The sequence below is a fragment of the Eurosta solidaginis genome, chromosome 4, assembly GCF_040869045.1.
Source record: "Eurosta solidaginis isolate ZX-2024a chromosome 4, ASM4086904v1, whole genome shotgun sequence".
Taxonomy (NCBI): Eukaryota; Metazoa; Arthropoda; class Insecta; order Diptera; family Tephritidae; genus Eurosta; species Eurosta solidaginis.
The window spans coordinates 134198779-134217699 of record NC_090322.1 but is presented as its reverse complement, the minus strand read 5'-3'; the positions used below and the strand labels follow the sequence as shown (position 1 = coordinate 134217699).

Here is an 18921-nt window from a genome sequence, read left to right as displayed (position 1 = left end):
GCTCATCAAAAACATGATATAACTAAACAATTTTAATGCAATTATTAAGGAAGGTGAATAACCTGTTCTGAGCACCAGCAATTATAATAAACCCACCTCACAATTAATGGACCGTGCTTACAGCCTTGCTAAATATCATGATTGAAATGTCCGTTCCTCTGTGAAAACTACTTCGACGTCATCTATAAAAGATACATCTTCATACATCACAGGTACTGATCACGTTCACTCTAGATCATACGCCATCGGTCAGCATAGTCTAACGCAATTTCCAACATTTCAAAAAGAAGATTGAGCAAGAACCCACTCTTACAATTATCAATTGTTATCCACAAACGATATGCATCTAATTTATCTTCAGTTTTCCAAAAGATTACAACAGGTTAAACAACGGGGTCACAATTACGGGATGTAATCAACCTTTTCTTTGACTTTTCGCAGAAGAGTCTTTGAAATATTTGTGCTTAGGTTAGAATGAGTATAGAGGCACTTTACCATTGTGGCTGGACCAAGAGTGCACTATATGCTAACTTTCCAATGAAAATACCGCATTACTCCGCAGATGATGCTTTATTTTTAGATTCGAGGTTTGAAGTGACCACTTTAATTCCAAGAAAATGCTTTATTGCCAACTCCAAGGAAAAAGAGACTATATAGCTTCGTTAAGATGCTTTTTTGTCAACTTCCACGAAAGTGAATTTATCACATTAAGGAACAGGAGCATTAAGCGCAGGTCATACAGCACGTCCACTCTTTCCCCTTTTTGTTTACTCGAAGATCACTTATAAGATATCATACTAATTGAAAAAGATTTAGATTGGGCCATATCTTGAGTGAAAATTAATAAATATTGTAACGAATTTGCTGAAAATCCTCTTATTTGCAATCCTCTGCTAAGTTCGTATCGCTAAACTGTTGAATGAATAACTCCAATATGTAATAATGCAAAATGGCCTTTATTCAAGTACTTCACAATAACACTTGTACTTTGCAACGAATAGCTTACTTAATAACCAAACTGATTGACAGCTCAAATGAAACTCTACTATTCAAAATAATACTGCTATAGCTCGCTAGATAGTACTTAATCCAAATCTCAAATCAAACTGAATTACTTCTTACTCGCCTGCTCCGCTTTTATAGTTTACGATGCATACTTCTAGGGTCTTCGATTTCCAGAACTTACTAGTTACTTTCGGCTACAAAATCGCCAGCCACAACTACGTGCACAAACTATTGCTCTCTCTTGTGACAACTCAGATAAGATATATGCATGTGTTTGTGCATTGCCGCTCCGCTGCTCGTATACGTACATGGTACATATATGTAGACGCAGTTATTGTTTCGTTTATGTAGATACATAATGATTGAATTATTGATGTGCATTCACGTCACTGGTTAGCATCGGCTTAGAGACGATAGCATCGCTCAGTGCTGCTAACATTCGTTACAATATCATATACTGGCTTGCCTGAACCCAAAATGGATTGGTGTTGATAACTATGACCACTTTTACAATTTCGAAAAACGAAAAAGGGTTACAGAAGACCAACGAATTGATGACAATTAATAATACCATTGATGGTATTGTAATAATCGAGTAAGTTCTTCCATCTCCGAGTTAGATATAGGGGAAAAAGGGCTAGCGATAAATGAGGATAACACGAAGAAGCTGCTGTCATACAAGAAGGAATCGGTGCATTCGCGCCTTGCAGCCACATCACAGTCGCCGGATATATGTTCGAGAATGTGAAAGATTTCCGCTATTTGAGAACCAGCATTAACAGCGAAAACAATTTCAGCTTAGAAATAAAACTAGGAATAACTCATGTTAACAACTGCCACTTTGGACTAAATATGCAGCAACAACGTGAAGTCCTCTCTCGACGAATAAATATCACGATCTTCAAGTCGCTTATAATAACTGTCCTCATGTATATCTCGGAATCATTGACGGTGTGGAGAGAATACGAGATGGCCATTGAAGTGTTCAAAAGACAGGTTCTCTGGAAGATTTATGGACCTGCTCGTGAAGATGGTGCAGCGTGTAAAAACATAAAGTCTTTGTTAGGTAGGTCATGTTATGCAAATGAACAAAGGCGCAACGGCCAAGAAAGTATTTAGTCGACAACGCAGTTTGGAACCATAGGAAAGGAGAGACCTCCACAAAGTTGAGAAACGCAGTTGCAGGAAGATTTTACCTTGCTTGTTGCTCCAAATTGGCGTCGGTTATCCGTAACAGGGATTGCTGGCGTGACTTGTTTCGAAACGGTCAAAATCGTTTAGGCGTTAAGCGCAAATTATTGATGATGATGAAAGAACTTGTTGTTATGCTACTTTGGATTATGTTATGGCACCTATGTATGGAACATTTCTACATTATCAGTATTGAACAAAATGTTAAATATACCTGGCGTTGCTCTTTTTCAGTTAATCTCCCCACAACATTTTCATTGCCATTAATCGCGCGAAATTCAGCTAATTTCAATCAATCCATCAAAATAATATAATTTTAGGGACAGCAACTGTCCGCCGCGGTGAAGTGATGGTAGCGTGCTCTTCTTACCACATCGAAAATTCTGGATTCACACTCGGGCCAAACAACATAAAAATTTTAGAAAGAAGTTTTTCAATTAGAAAAAAGTTTTTCTAAGTGGGGTCGCACCACGGCTGTGATTTCGCAAGCATTCCAATTTTTGCTGCCTTCTGCTTCTCAGTGGAAGTTCATTCCAGCCTTGCCGATGCAATTCGGAATCGGCATAAAACATATAGATGCTGTCCCGCCAATTTGTAGGAAAAATTAAAGCTTCCACGACGCAAATTGGAAGAAAAGCTCGGCCTTTAATCTCTTTGGAGGCTATTGTACCTTACATTTTTAACTAGTTTGAAGTATTTTACGAAAGAAGATATTTTCTTATGTATAAATTGTCATTTTCAGCTTTCAAATCCTTTAATTTTCGAGATATTTCTCTTTATATGCATCCTAAATATATATGTGAGAGCTCACAGCTGGGTATGTGTAGTTTCGCCCAATTGTACACTTCCTTACTTGGTCATGCTAATTAGTATGTAAGTTGCATGTACACTATCTCAACGCGTAGATGCTGCGCTGGGCTTTATACTCTGCGTGCTTAAACAGAGGGTGCGCTTTTCACGCTTTGTTGTCCGATCTGCCCTTTTACTTAGCTGGCATGTAATTGTGTTTGCACTCGGCGGATAAGCGACCATAAAATTTGGAAAAAAATATATGCTGTAATATAAACAAAAAAAGGAACTTACTTTTTGTGTAGCTACCCAGTGGGAAAAATGGTAATGAATTATTCCAGTATATCATTTTATAATGCATTCAAAAAGTTAATTTTCAAATGAATAACAAAAGCATACATTATGAATTCCATTTTAAGTAATTATAGGTGCATTTGCTGATTATATCTTAATCAAAACTCAAATGTTTTTAAAATATTTCTAAGTTTATACATTATTTTTTCTTAGTATGTAGTAATCTGAAATATAATCTATTTAAAACGCATTCAAATCTGCATTACAAAGTAAACGAGAATTTAATGCATAACTACAACGGGATACCTTAGCAGTTATCGATATGCTACTACGGGTATCTGTAATAGCAAATACAAATCTTTTTGCGCATTTCAATTTGTGTTTTATCAATTTGTGGTCGCAGCTCAAGTGCTATTAAATTTATAATAAATTATTTGAGACAAAAACTTTATTAAAGTGATTTAAATTATTCGGTAAGTAAACATAATTAAAATTAAATATGTTTAGTAAGCGTCATATGCGTAGACTAGTGAAAATAGAACGTGATAGCGTTTGCAACTTGCGGCAAGATGAAGGGAGCGCTAGCGCTCCAGCTAATTTTTCAAGTATTAGGAGTGAGGTACCGGTAGGTATAATCGATGAGATGCCGGAGTGTAGTAATCAAATACCGATAGCACAAAAAATAGGAAATTGGGCTACAGTTTTCAATATTTGTAGAGAAGCGGTTGATGGATTGCTAGAAATACTTCGCGATGAAAATATTAATGTACCAAAATCGTCTAAATCTTTGAGTGTTTCCAAAAGGCACATAATAAGAACGGTATATCCTGGTTCGTATACACATATCGGTCTTCAAAACCAAATAAATAAAGCGGAGCACCTTTTACAAAACTTAAGCACCATCATTTTAGATATCGGAATCGATGGACTCCCTTTGTACAAAAGTTCAAATTTAAGCTTGTGGCCTATATTAGCAAATGTTGTGAACGCTCCACAATTAAAAGTATACTTGGGAAAAAAGAAACCTAATGAAATAAATTCGTATTTGCATGATTTGTGCTCCGAAATTTCTAAACTTAAAAATGAGGGTCTCTCCATTGGTGACAAAAAAGTAAATTTTGAACTCCGCTGTTTTGTTTGTGATGCTCCGGCTCGTGCTTTTTTATGTAAAACTGTTGGTCACAATTCCTTCAATGGATGCAGTAAGTGCATACAAGTGGGTAGAAAAATAAATAATACGACGACTTATAGTACATCTTGCGTACGCCTTCCTACGGAAGATGAATTTTCAAGACGGTCTTATAATGGATACCATAAAGATTTAGATTGCATTAGTAATGTCTTGGAAGATGTGGGGGTGAAAATGGTTAGTCAATTTCCACTGGATCGGTATCTAGTGGATCTGGGAGTAGTCAAAAAAATTATTTTACGAATCTTTAATAATAAAAAAAACAGACCCAGACTATCTTTAGAAACTAAAGCCAATTTATCAAGTCATATACTATCTTTAGGTCCCCATATTCCCCGAGAATTTGTTCGCAAGCCAAGAGGTTTCGAGGAGGTTTTGCGCTGGAAAGCAGTTGAGTTTCGTCAATTCGTAATTTACACGGGCATATTAGTTTTAAAAGACAAAGTAGATAGCGAAACATATTACCATTTTTGCATTCTCCGCTGTGCCTACAGATTTCTATTAGATGAAAAAAGCTTTATGTCTAATCTCAATGCATGTAAAGGTCTCTTAAAGGATTTTGTTGAACTATTTCCCACTATTTACTCTGAGGAACAAGTTTCTTACAACGTTCATTCTTTTCTGCATTTAACTGATTGCGTAGAAGAAATTTGTTATTTAAATACTTTCTCAGCGTACAAGTTTGAAAACTACATGCAGCATCTAAAGCGATTAGTCAAAAAGCCAAGTAAAATACTCGAACAAATTCAAAATAAAATCGAGAACGAAGATGTTCCCGAACATGGTACCAAATTTGGAATACGAATGAATAAAGATGGAACAATTGTTTCTTTCAGTACAACAAACTTTTTTAAGCACGAAAATACCCGACAATTATTGTTATCTTAAGTCGGGGGAGGCTATTAAGATTACAGCATTTTCAATGCAAAATGGTAAAGTTATCTTAAGTGGCAAAAAATTAGAAGATCGTCGCAGTTTCTTTGAAGAACCATTGAATTCTATGGAATATTTACGCATTTTTGTTTCCCAAAGCATGGAATCGAACAGTCGAAATATATATTTTGACGCTGATTCGATACAGTATAAATTAATGTGCTTGCCATATGGAAATTCACTATTATTTATACCTATTTTGCATTCCAATAATTAATTGAAATGAAATTAAATCAAAAATTAATAATATCTACTACTTTTTATTATAGAAATTTAAGATATGAAAAAAAAAATCCAGCGGAAATATGAGCAAATCGTTGAAGAATGATTCAAGAGGTTAGTTATTGCAGTAATAACACTTCTGTAATAACTTAAATAATTTATTTTTATTTTTATTTGTTTAGGTTGTTTGGATGACAAAAATAAACAATTGGAAAACTGTAATATAAATGATATAAAATCAGAAGTTTCTGCGCTGAAAGAGGAAATCAAAAAAAAATTTAAAATCATAATTAATTATATGTTAAATGAATTCATTTAAATACCCATTTTCATTCTACTTTTGTTTTCATACATCCAAAAATGAATACTTGTGTAATGAATGTAAAAATTAAAGCCTTGTTTATGCATAATAAACTGCATAAGTCGGTATACATTAATAAATCAATATAAAAATTAAATAAAAATAATGCATACTTCTTTCGTTTACATATAAATGCAAAATTGAATGCCACACTTTTCTAGGACATCGCCGTGGGGGAAAAAATGCATTTTGGAATGTGTAAATTGCCCTTTTAATGATTATTTTTTCGATTACTATGCATTACTTTTTCCCACTGGGTAAAGACAAACAAATTTCAATCAGCCTCATCGCTATTGCCATTGACCAATGTTGTACATGCGTCTAACATGCAGCTTAATATGCTATTCGAAGCTTATTTGTTGGCAATTAGATGTATGCAACAAAAACAAAAACACTTGAAATAAAAACTAACCGTATGCTGTCTGCCGCTTGGTGACAAAGAATGAGCTTTGTGATGACATGCAACTGCGCGCTGGCACCCAGATTACGCATCATCGCACCACAAAAACACTATAACCAAAAAAAAGCAAAAAAAAAGAACCTTCAATGAAACTCCAAACCTAACTATAGATTCCTTGCAGCTGTTCACCGTTGCAGTAAGAAACTTCAGACACAAAATCGACATTCACCAATTAGAAATTCCAAACAAATTTATTCACACTGCGCTTGTAATGACGTTGTTCTATTGTTGCAAATGTTACATTTGTTGTTGTTTTTATTGCTTGAACTTGTTTTTTTTTTTTTTTTTTTTTGTTGCCTTATAGTAACTGCGACACAGCTTTTAGGACATGTTTGCAATTGCGCGCGTTGTGCATGCATTGTTGGAGCTGCAATGCGGTGCCACAATAGAAATTCGAAAGACTTAAGCGACAAACTCGCCTTTCGCTTTTGGCTTAATTAGTTGGCCTTACATACCGCAAACGTTTTAGTTAATCGTGAAATTAATTTCGAGTGTTTATTAGCAATAGGCATACCCAGTTGCTTTTTAAGCAAACAATTTTTTTATAGCAGTGCGTTGGGCGTACGCACTTACTCATAAGCAAAAGATAAGTTTTTGTAGTGTAGACGTATCTAGCGATTTGTCGTTGCTTTCTCGCACTCTTGGCAAATAAAGAAGAATTGCAAAAGCTCCGGTAATTTAGTTCATTGAATGCTTTTTATTTATTTGTGAGGGTTTTGTTGTTCAACAGTAAATTCACCGAATGAACTTTTTTAACTCGTTGATAAAAGAGTTCGGCTTATGAAACTTACAGGCCTCAGGCACAAACAACGAGCATTTGTTCAGGTTAGAGTATTTGAGTAAAGGGAGAATTCCTTGTTTTTGGTACAAAAGCACAATATCTACCTTTTTCTCAGAAACTCGAGTCTAAACAAATGCTCGCTTTATATGCATGAGACACAAATTTGTCTGCCAATGTCATGAACTCAAACCTGCCATCTAGTAATACGAAATTGGACTTCAGTATTTCACCTACATACGTATATTTTGGACGAAGGCGAACAAAAAAGATTTTTATAACTTTTTTGGAGTTTCCCACAACTTTTTCGGGAAACCGGTGCTGCGACCTTTCACGTCAGCCCCTTGCAACTCTTCGCAACGGAAAAGACGACGACCATATTGTTAATTGCAGAAAGATCAGTTGTGGCTCTTTTGACAATTTTTCCCATATTTATGGTTGGATGGTTGCTGTACCGCCAAAGACCCGAGCCGGGACTAATTGCTGCTTTTTTAGTATGCATTGTCGGTGATCCACGTAAACCAATTGTCTTTGAAAATCATTTATCTACTTCCTTAATTTCCGTCAGTTTACCCATAGATATAAACCTAGTGCCAGTTAATGCTGGACAATTTCATAGGTAGTGTGCGACTGTTTCTTTGCTCTTTGCTCCCTATCCCGCATTTTCGGCATATGCTGTTGAAGTGAAGCTCCATCTCTTTGCATATCGACTGTTTCCGCACCTGACTTTGCAATTTCGTCTTTCTTCTCGTTGCGCTCAGTGTTTCTGGTACCAGGTGCCCATACCACGGTTATGTTTATGAAGTTAGCTGCGGAGTAAAGCAACCCTTTGTAGATGATGATGGCATTAGAGGAAGTAATGAGACAGTTAAACGCGATGACATTTTGACCAAAACATTGATTTTTCCAAGAAAATTTACAGGAATTCGACACATAAGCTCACATGTCTTCTTTTTAGTTTGATATCTTGTTGGGTTCTGAAACTTTAGTATCCACCAGACATGTCCATACTTTTCTAACGTCTTTCTAAAACAGCAGCTCATAATATGTGATAAGTAGCAAGAGATTGTCATGAAAAGATTGAGCACCTCTTCCTCGAAAAAATTGTTTGAAACTCAAAAAATCTACATAGAATGTTTTGTTCTTATTGGTTCGAGCAACGCGGTTACACTGTATCATTCTGTATATAACAACATACAAGATTTCATAGCGTCACAACATAAAAATGTTATTCGCGATAACCGCCGAAGAGATTTTAGACTGAGCTTCTCTTCCAATTTGCATTGTGCTCCTTTTTTAATTTTTCCTACAAATTGGCGGGACGGGACCTACTTGTTTTATGCCGACTCCGAACGGCATCTGCAAGGCAGGTGACTTTTCACTGGGAAGCTTTTCATGGCAGAAATACACTCAGGGCGCTTGCCAAACACTGCCGAGAGCGACCCCGCTTAGAAAAAATTTCTTCTAATTGAAAAAATTTGTTTCTAAAATTTTGATGTAACTTTTCCCGGGACGTGACCCCAGGATCTTTCGGTGTGGTAGGCGGAGCACGCTACCATCACACCACGGCGCCACCAACAATGTATATTAAATTGGACAGCACTTGATCTCATCTGAGTTTAACTTTTTGTACCCCATTTCGTATATTTGCTATGGAAGTACTTTTTTATGTACTGACAGTGAATTAAGCAGACATCAGCCGCCAATTTTATTTGTAATTGATTTTTTTTACTAATTTAAAATTTTTTTTTTGACAGTTAAAGTTGGGTTCGAAGTAACAATTGTTACCTTATTTGGTATACGAAAACATGCGCCTAACTAAGTCGCAACATTGCTGCTGTTGCACGCTTGGGAGACGACATAACAAATAAGTCAACAGTACTGTGTTTTTAGTGGTGTTCGGTTTTGGATTGGAGGGGGCAATGATAAGAATGCGCCATGTATGCAATGGTGGTTGGTGTCAAAAAAAGTCGCCATTTATGGTGTGCGCCTTGATGTGACCGCGTTGTGTGACCAGTTTAGACACACCAATACTAATGCCAATGATTAACTACGTTTCTCACCGCACACAATAAATGAATTGCAAAGTTTGACTATTTTAAACTCTTGTAGTTGAGAAGGATTTTCTTGAATGAAGAATTTTAGTAAAGCTCCTTAAGTGTAATTTTGGTACTTAGTTATACTTATCACAAAAGTGCAATTAGTTTTGTCTTCCAACCATCTTTCTTAGAGGAATGAGTTTGTCATGATTTTCATCTAGACAAATTGACCGATATAAATGAAACTTGCCTTTTCTTCCTGAGGAGGCCTGATATATATTGAAAGGAATTTCCGTCATACCTTGTCAAATTTCGTTTGGAGAAAAACCGGTTTCACCGTTCAGCATCAGTATCATTAAACGTTCTAGAGAACACATTAGTTATCCACCCTGTCGAAAAATCAAGAAAACAAAATGAATCAGCATGGAAGGCCGCTCCCATTTTAACCTGTTAAGGCAATAGAGGCTCCGCGCTTCCTCTTCCAAACCATTGTATTTTTATACTCAGCGTGATTTGCACACAGAGTGTATTAACTTTGATTGGATAACGGTTGGTTGTACAGGTATAAAGGAATCGAGATAGATATAGACTTCCATATATCATCAGTGTAGAAAAAAAATTTGATTGAGCCATGTCCGTCCGTCTGTCCGTTAACACGATAACTTGAGTAAATATGAAGACATCTTGACCAAATTTTGTACACGAGCTTATCGGATGTTAACCACGCCCACTTTTTATATATATAACATTTTGGAAAACACAAAAAGCCTGATTATTTAGTAAATGATACACCTAGAATGTTGAAATTTGACATGTGGATTCATGTTGAGCCTCTTATAAAAATTAAAAAAAAAAATTTTAAAATGCACGTGGTACCGCCCACTTGTGATAAAATCAATTTTACAAATATTATTAATCATAAATCAAAAATTGTTAAACCTATCGTAACAAAATTTGGCAGAGAGGTTTCCTTTACTATAGGGAATGCCCCGGAGAAAAATTTACGAAATCGGATAAGGACCCCGCCCACTTTTATATAAAAGATTTTTGAAAGAGTCATGGATGAATAAAATAAGCTATATTTTTGCAAAAAGAGCTTTATGTCAATGGTATTTCATTTCCCAAGTGGATCTATAACAATTTTATTTATTTATTTAATAGTCTACAAATTGAGCAATTTAAACAGACTAAATAGCAAATAGCAGTACCTTTACAAATAGTATGTCTTATACAAAACGAATGAGCAGTGTAAAACATTAAGTAAACGATCTTAAGAGTTATAGTTACATATTTGATATTGAGAGGTGACATGTATATTTAAATGCGCGATAATTTAACTAAATAATTTAACTTTACAAGGGGCAGGCAAAGGTGCTCAGAAGGGAGCTGACGCGAATTGCTCAGAAAGGAGCTGATCGCCCAGTAGGGGGCTAACGATAGGTGCTCAAAGGGAGCTGACGCGAACCGCTGAGAAAAAGCTCCTATATTATATATACATAAAATGGAGTAACAGTAAGTTATAGTTAGTTATTTGAAATATGTATACATATATATTAATTTAACTCAAATAAAATACACCTCTTTATTTTGAAAAGCGAGTCCGACGTATCAAAATTACTATAATGCTTGTTAAAATCCAGGCACAAACAACGAAGAGATTCGTGCGTTTCGAAATTCGACCTACATGTGCTCAACAAAAGCAGATGGAAATGCATTGATAGCCTCATGAGAACACTAAATTTGATCTCGCTAAGTAAAAACGGGCTATTAACCGTTCCTCTCAATAATTTCAGCATAAACAATACACCAAGCATTTCCCTGCGACTCTCGAGAGAAGTTAAATTTATAAGCTTTAACCGACTGTTGTAAGCGGTAAGATTTCTTGTTGGATCCCACGCCAAATGACTCAAAGCAAAAAATAGGAATTGTTTTTGAACCGATTCATGCTTGTCACGATAGAGTTGGTACCGCGGGTCCCAAACGATTGATGCATACTCCAATATAGACCTCACTAAAGCAGTAACGAGATCTTGTAACGTAGGGGTCATTAAATTCCTTAGACCATCGTTTAACAAAAGCAAGAAATCCCTTCGATCGGGTCACGTAAGTTTCAATATGAAATTTAAAGTCAAGTTTTGGGTCAAATGTAACACCCAGGTCAATAAATCTAGTGACTTGCTCCAGAAGATAGTCACCAAACGTGTAATTGTGCTCTTGAAATGATTTTCTACCAAAACTCATGAATTTGCATTTATTTAGGTTGAGGCTCATATTATTAATATTACACCATTTGACTAAACTATCGATATCTTCTTGAAGGAGCAATCTGTCTTCCGGAGTGAGTATAGGTTTAAAAAGCTTTACATCGTCAGCATACATCAAAATCTTGGAATGAGTTAAAGCGATTGGAAGATTAATAAATAGCAAAAATAGCAAAGGATCAAGGTGACTACCATGCGGTTCGCCAGAAGTAACCCCAATGAATTGAGATTCGCAGTTTTTTTTTCGTTTTTGTAATAAACAGATAATTAAAAAAAATCCCTGATGAAGACGCACAAATTGCGTCGAAACGCGTAGGATGACTAAATAAAACGTTGTTTTATTAAGAAGGAAAAAAACCCCGGCCTAAAAGCTCCAATAAAAATATTATTAAAATTGTTACTGGGCCCAATAAAAATAATTATTTAAATAACACCTTTTGTTTTCTTCCTTTTAAGTAAGAGGAAATCCAACTCAGAAGTTGAGGTGGAAATCCGAAACCATTAAGTTTATAGGTGAGAATAACGTGGGAAACCTTATCGAAAGCTTTGCTGAACTCTGTGTAAATTATATCGGTATGTAGGTGACTTCTAAAGTTTCTGGAGATATGAGTAGCAAAGGAGCACCGCCCCTTTTATGACTAAGCAATTTTCTATGTTTCGGGAGCCATAACTCGAAGAAAAATTAACGGATCGTTATAAAATTGGGTACACAAATTTTTGCTGTAGTAGGAAATATTTCTAAAAAAAATGGACGAGATCCGTTAAAGACCATGCCAACTTTTATATAAAAGATTTTTAAAAGGATCGTAGACGAAAATAATAAGATATATCTTAGCGAAAAAGAGCTTTGTATCAATAGAATTTTACTTTGTAAATTTAATTATAACATTAAATTGGAAAACACACAAATTTTTCAAAATGGGTGTGGCACCGCCCCTTTTACGACTAAGCAATTGTCTATGTTTCGGGAGCCATAAATCGAAGAAAAATTAACCTATCGTAATGAAATTATGTACACATATCTTTCTTATAGCAGAAAATATTTCTAGTAAAAATGGACGGGATCGGTTAAAGACCACGGCAACTTAGATAGAGCGTGAGTTTCAATTGTACATTTCATTTCAGATAAATTACTTTTCTACGTAACGCGTGATACTGCCCGTTTAAAAAAAAAAATGTATCCCCATTTCCTCTTATAATGAAACTTGATAAGTGAAATATCATTGATTCAAAACTATTTTTTTCCTAAGTTATAGCTTATTATTCTAGTCTTTGACCCTTTTAAACTTGTTTTATATCTAGGTTGCCGTGGTCTTAAACCGATCCCGTCCATTTTTACTCCCGAAACAGAAAATTGCTTAGTAATAAAAGGGGAGGTGCCACACCCATTTTCAAAAATGTTAGTTTTTTCCCATTTAATGTTATAATTCAATTTAAAACGTAAAATTCTATTGATACAAAGCTCTTTTTCGCTAAGATATAGCTTATTATTTTCGTCTACGACCCTTTTAAAAATCTCTTAACTTGGTCGTGACAGCCAGGTAGCCCCGTAAAACGTGCCTTAGAGCATTGAGAAACTTCCTTTTCAAAAGAATTGCCGGGTCATCGGCTTAAGCCACCACTTAACAGCCCCTACCCTTAAGATCCTCAAACAGATCGTTATTACAACGACCCCAAGAAGAAGTGAACGAACACTCTCTGAGGCGTGCCACTTTTCATCTTTCTTTGATACGTCGCATCCTCGCACTCCGCCGCTACCATTCTACCACTTTACCATTTGCTGATAAGCTCTACCAAAATCGCATCGACTTCTACTTTTGAGAGGGTCCTTCAATTTCTACTTATGGGACATTGTTGAAGGCTCCTTTTATGTTAAGAAAGTAATACAGCACGAACTCTCTGTTTTCGAGGAACCCTTATTTTAATTTGACAACCGAATGAAAAGCTCTTTCCGGAGATCTTCCCTGAGAAAAGGTGCATTGAAATGCCGAAAACCGCTCTCGTACAATCACAGCTTCAAACGAGTTTAGCGGTACCTTTTGGGTATATTTTAGCTGTCCGTTTTCTAGAAGAGTACGTACATACATGGGGGCTAAGATACTTGGCTTGGATATCATAAGTGGTTTCAGGCTCTGGATCAGGGACTGATATCAGTCTTAGACCGGCCATAGTGACGAATGTCACGCGTGATTAGTTATCACGTCCTGCACGAGGTGCCCCTGCTTCTACTGATAATGGCGGATCTAGAGAGGACAACTCGATAAAACCCGCGCCCCTTGAGTCATTGTGCCGAGCTCAGGGGAGGGAGAGTCAAGATCGGTACACAACGGTGACGAACTGGACTGTTTTAGGACTTTGATTTCACATCACATTTTGACTTGGTGACATTGGGCTGGTAGGTGCGGTATTCTGCCACTTTAGTAGGTCGGGGTGAAACCCTACCAAAATGGCTGGTAGGCTAATGCTGCACCTGCCCACGTCCCGTTAAAACCGTGGCGGGCCTCAAGGTACGTTCCGGCTCCGTCGCCGTTAAGTTGGTGGTGTAGGTGCGGTTGAAGATTTTCCCGCTTCGCGTCCGGTCTGGCTCTGAACCCATTACTCATAAGGTAATGCGTCAACCCTCGCGTGGCCTCCCTGCGTAGCATAGATAACCACGAGATCGTTAAAGGGCGACTACACAATCGGCTCCGGATAGCGGCCTTGAGGGGGGACTTTTTTAGAATGGACAATACTAATACGAATCCGCCAAGGATGGGGTGCGGAAGAAGAGCGCTTTTGATGGAAATCCGTCAAATCAATCTTCAGCACTCTAAGGCGGCTTCCGCAAATTTGTTGCTCTGCCTTGAAAAAGGCGGAGTGGATATAGTCCTTGTCCAGGAGCCGTGGCTGAGTAGTAACGGCAGTAAGATTTCTGGATTAAGGACTGGAAAATTCAACACCTTGGTGCATGGGGAGGCAAGTAGGCCTAGATCCTGTGTGCTTGTTAAAAAAGAGATTAAAGCTTTTATTCTCTCTAATTTCAGCAATGCTGACGTAACCACGGTCTGCCTCGAGCGAGGAAGTAATGAAATGTGGGTGGTCTCAGCGTACATGCCCCACGGGGACGTAGTGGGACCACCACCTGCGATACTGGGTGAAATCACCGCTGAAGCAAGGCGGAGAGGTGTTGGCGTGATCATCGGTGCCGATGCAAATGCCCATCATAGCATTTGGGGAAGCTCGGATACCAACACTAGAGGTGAGTCTTTATTTACTTTTATTGTAGATGAGGGACTTTGTATATGTAATAGGGGGAATGACCCGACTTTTATTACTGCGTTAAGGGAGGAGGTCCTGGACCTCACCCTGGTTAGTAGAGAACTGGAAGGTCGGATATCTGGATGGAGGGTTCTCAACGAGCACTCCTTCTCTGATCACCGATATATTCAGTTCTCAGTGAACGAAGAACGTCCCGGTAAAATATCTTTTAGGAACCCTAAAAGTACTAACTGGGACTTGTATTGTAGGAAGCTGGGAGAGCTACAGAGCCTGCGGTGCCTATCATTAGTTCGGGCCTGTCCGAATCTGAGATAGACGTTCTGGTGGAAAACTTCACCTCGGCAAGCAATAGCGCCTTTCAGCTGTCCTGCCCATTGAAAACTTACAGGGGGAAGGGCAAGCCGCCCTGGTGGTCGGATTCTCTTGACGACCTAAGAGCGTCCAGTCGGCGGCTCTTCAACAGAGCCAGGAGGAGTAAATTACCCTCGGACTGGGAGCTCTATAAGGTGAGTCTGGGGATTTATAAATATGAAATAAGGATAGCCAAGCGAGATGCATGGCGAAGCTTCTGCGAAAACGTAGAAGGCTGCAATGAATCCGCGAGATTTAGAAAAATACTCTCTAGGAACCCCGCTCCTCTGGGGTATCTGAGAGATGATGGTGGGGACTGGTCGATGAGTAGCGAGGAGTCCCTAAGGCTTTTACTGGACAATCATTTTCCCGATGTCCCAGTTGCGCAGGGATCTTCGCCTGCATGGTCGGCGGTCGTTGGCCATGCAGAAGTGCCTGCCATTCCAATACGGGAAAGTCAGATAACCTGGGCTATTGGGTCGTTCAAGCCCTATAAGTCTCCGGGCCCGGATGGAATCATTCCTGCGCAGCTTCAAAGGTCTTTGGGGATTTCCTGCCGCTGGTTGGCCGTCATATATACTAACTGCCTCAGGCTTAACTATATCCCGAAGTCTTGGCACACGGTTAGGGTTATTTTCATTCCGAAGGCCGGCAGAAGCTCTCATGTATCACCTAAGGATTTCAGGCCAATCAGTCTCTCGTCGTTTCTTCTTAAGACGTTTGAGCGGTTGATTGACCTGTACCTACGGGAAAGGATACCTCGGGGGTTACTGTCGGCTTCACAACATGCGTACTGCAAGGGCAGATCGACGGAAACGGCTCTCCATTCGATTGTAAAGCAAATAGAGGGGTCCCTAGAACACAAAGAGTATGCTCTGGGTGCCTTTCTAGACATCGAGGGAGCTTTTAACAATGTCTTACCGGGGTCAATCGAAAGAGCTCTGGTGGGTTTAGGAGTCGAGGCGGCTCTGGTTGAATTTATTAGCAAACTTCTATGCGGCAGAATTGTCGCAGCGGAGTGGGGAGGGGCCATAATTAAGAGGAAGGTGTGCAGGGGCACGCCACAGGGGGGTGTCCTATCTCCTCTCCTCTGGGTTGTGGTAGTCAACGAGCTTCTTGTGGAGCTGGAAGCCAATGGTTGTCGGGTGGTTGCCTATGCAGATGACCTCGCTATCCTAGTCAGAGGCAAATTTCTGGGCGCCCTGCGCGATGTTCTTCAGGGCTACCTGGATACTGTGGCTGGGTGGGCTGAATCATGTGGATTGGCGGTCAACCCGGGAAAAACGGAATTGGTCCTTTTCACAAGAAGATATAAGGTGCCCGATTTCAGAACTCCCTCGATTGGAGGGGTACCGTTGGTACTTTCTGATAGGGTTAAATATTTGGGGATTGTTTTGGACAAGAAACTGTCCTGGAGACCCAATGTGGAAGATCGGGCCAGGAAGTCCGCCATTGCCTTGTACTGCTGCAGAGGAGCTATCGGAAAGAGATGGGGACTCTCGCCAAGAATAGTACACTGGCTTTATGAGATGGTGGTCAAACCGATTCTGCTATATGGGGTGCTGGTCTGGTGGAAAGCACTGGACACGGCGAGCACCTCCAAAATGTTAGTGTCAGTGCAACGGACGGCGCTGATCGGTATCAGTGGCGCTCTCAGAACAACGCCTACCTTGGCACTGAACGTCATGCTGAACATATACCCAGTAGATATTGCGGGAAAGGCGGCCGCGGCAAGGTCGTTGGTCAGGCTTCGTGATATGGGATATAGACTTTCTGACCGCGGACACTCTAGCCTTCTTACCAGTTTCGACTTCATCCCGGACAGAACGGACTACTGTATGCCGATAACAGCTCCCTATACAACCTTCACCCCAGTTATTCCAGAGAGAGAGGATTGGGGAAGAGGAATTATCTGGGGCATGGGACCGGTTAACTTGTTCACGGATGGGTCAAAGCTGGATGGAAAGGTTGGTGGGGGGGTCTTTTGTCAAGAGCTAAATTTAAGCCGCAAGTTTAAGTTGGCTGATCACTGCAGTGTATTCCAAGCGGAAATTGCTGCGATTAAGGATGCGGTGGATGGAATGCTATCCAGTGCTACCACGGTTAGGGAATTTAACATCTACTCTGATAGCCAATCGGCTATCAAGGCCTTGAGCTCAACTACAGTGCGATCGAGGGTGGTCTGGGAGTGCCTGACCTCGCTTGCGATTGCATCGAATTATTTTACAATTAAGATTATCTGGGTCCCGGGCCATAGTGATATCCCGGGTAACTGTCAAGCGGATCTCTTAGCCCGCATCGGTACAACTGAACCGGATGAAGATGGCTGTAGGGACTTCGGGATCCCGCTGGCCACCTGTGGATTGCTCCTCCATAGCTGGGCCTCGAATCAGCTCAGCAAACGTTGGGCGGATACCACGTCTTGCAGGGTAGCAAGATCTTTCTGGCCGAAAGTGGATGGCAGGAGGTCTGCTGAAATAATTGGGTTCACTAAGGCTCACCTATCAATGGTCATTGGGGTTTTGACAGGGCACTGTCCCATGGGTATCCATGCGGTACGTCTCAATATACTGGAAACTCCATCCTGCTGCAGCTGTATGGAGGATGATGAGGTGGAATCACCAAATCACTTTATGCTTGATTGTCCAGCTTTTGCCAGAATTAGGCGAAAGTACTTCGGTCGCGACTCACTTGGATCTCCCGAGGATATATCCAAAGTTGAGATCGGTATCATTCGGAGCTTTATCGTTGCTACCCAACGATTCACTAAGTAGCTGGATCTAGGTCACCGTTATTTTTGGTGTATGTGGTATCACAACGGACCTTCGTGTTGTCCAAGTGAGCTATCCTTATCAGGGCAGCTACCACCTAACCTATCCTATCCTATCCTACGTACATAAGTATTCTTGCTGAAAACTACTTGCAACTACCACAAACACGTTTGTTTCTCCTCATCTAGATCAATCTTTTCGAGCAACTTCCGTATGCATTTTCTACAGACTAATCCGACAACTGTACTGATATTTGATATCGCTTCTATTCAGGTTAAAATATTACATAAAATACATTTTTGCCAGCGTACGTTTTCAAAATCCCACTGGCACTACGCTGTCAACTGTATTTGCGCATGGGCATGACATGTTTTCTGAGTTGCTATCAAAGCTACTCTCAAACAAACAGAAGGCGCCCCTCCCCTGTCACTGCGCATATCCTGCGTTTGTATGTAAGAATTCATCTTTTAAGCTGTCACGCGGAATAGTTGCCAACCAAGATTGGTTAGTTAAGCATTTTAAATTGAATTTGCGGCAGCGTTGCGTAGCTAAAATTAATAAGCAACCAAAACCTTGGGGCGCGCGTCATTAGACAAATTTTTTTTTCTGATGGGCCATTACCTCTGGCTTGCAATGTTGTGGTTGTCGATGGTGGACTATTGTTAGCGGCATGCTGCCACTAAAATACGCCGTTTAACTTTACAGAGTGGATAAATCATTTAAAATCCTAACATCTCTAGCTAAAAAAAATGCAAGTAAAAAGGATCTGAATGCTGAAGTATTAGCGCGTAAACTGGATTGCGCAGGATCAGTTTATGGTAGACAAAGATGACGATGCCGACCGTAATATTGTTGTTGTTTTTGCTTATGTTATTGTTATTTGACGATCATGATGATGATGATGATATGACAGGAAATTACTACGCTTCGCCGGTCATCACCGCAAATCTTTTGACAGTTCCTTTAATTTGTTTGTTGCGCTGTCAGTATCTTCGCAGATTCTACAGTCAGCACAAGAG

The 18921-nt window shown here is 39.4% G+C and overlaps 1 long non-coding RNA gene across 1 annotated transcript; it reads left to right on the top strand.

Annotated features, from left to right (window-relative positions):
- Positions 1 to 3648: 3648 nt before the first annotated feature.
- On the top strand, positions 3649 to 6006 carry LOC137248198 (uncharacterized). Its single transcript, XR_010952119.1, has 3 exons — positions 3649 to 3752; positions 5671 to 5737; positions 5806 to 6006. It is a non-coding gene; the product is annotated as an uncharacterized lncRNA (long non-coding RNA).
- The last annotated feature ends 12915 nt before the right edge of the window (positions 6007 to 18921 follow it).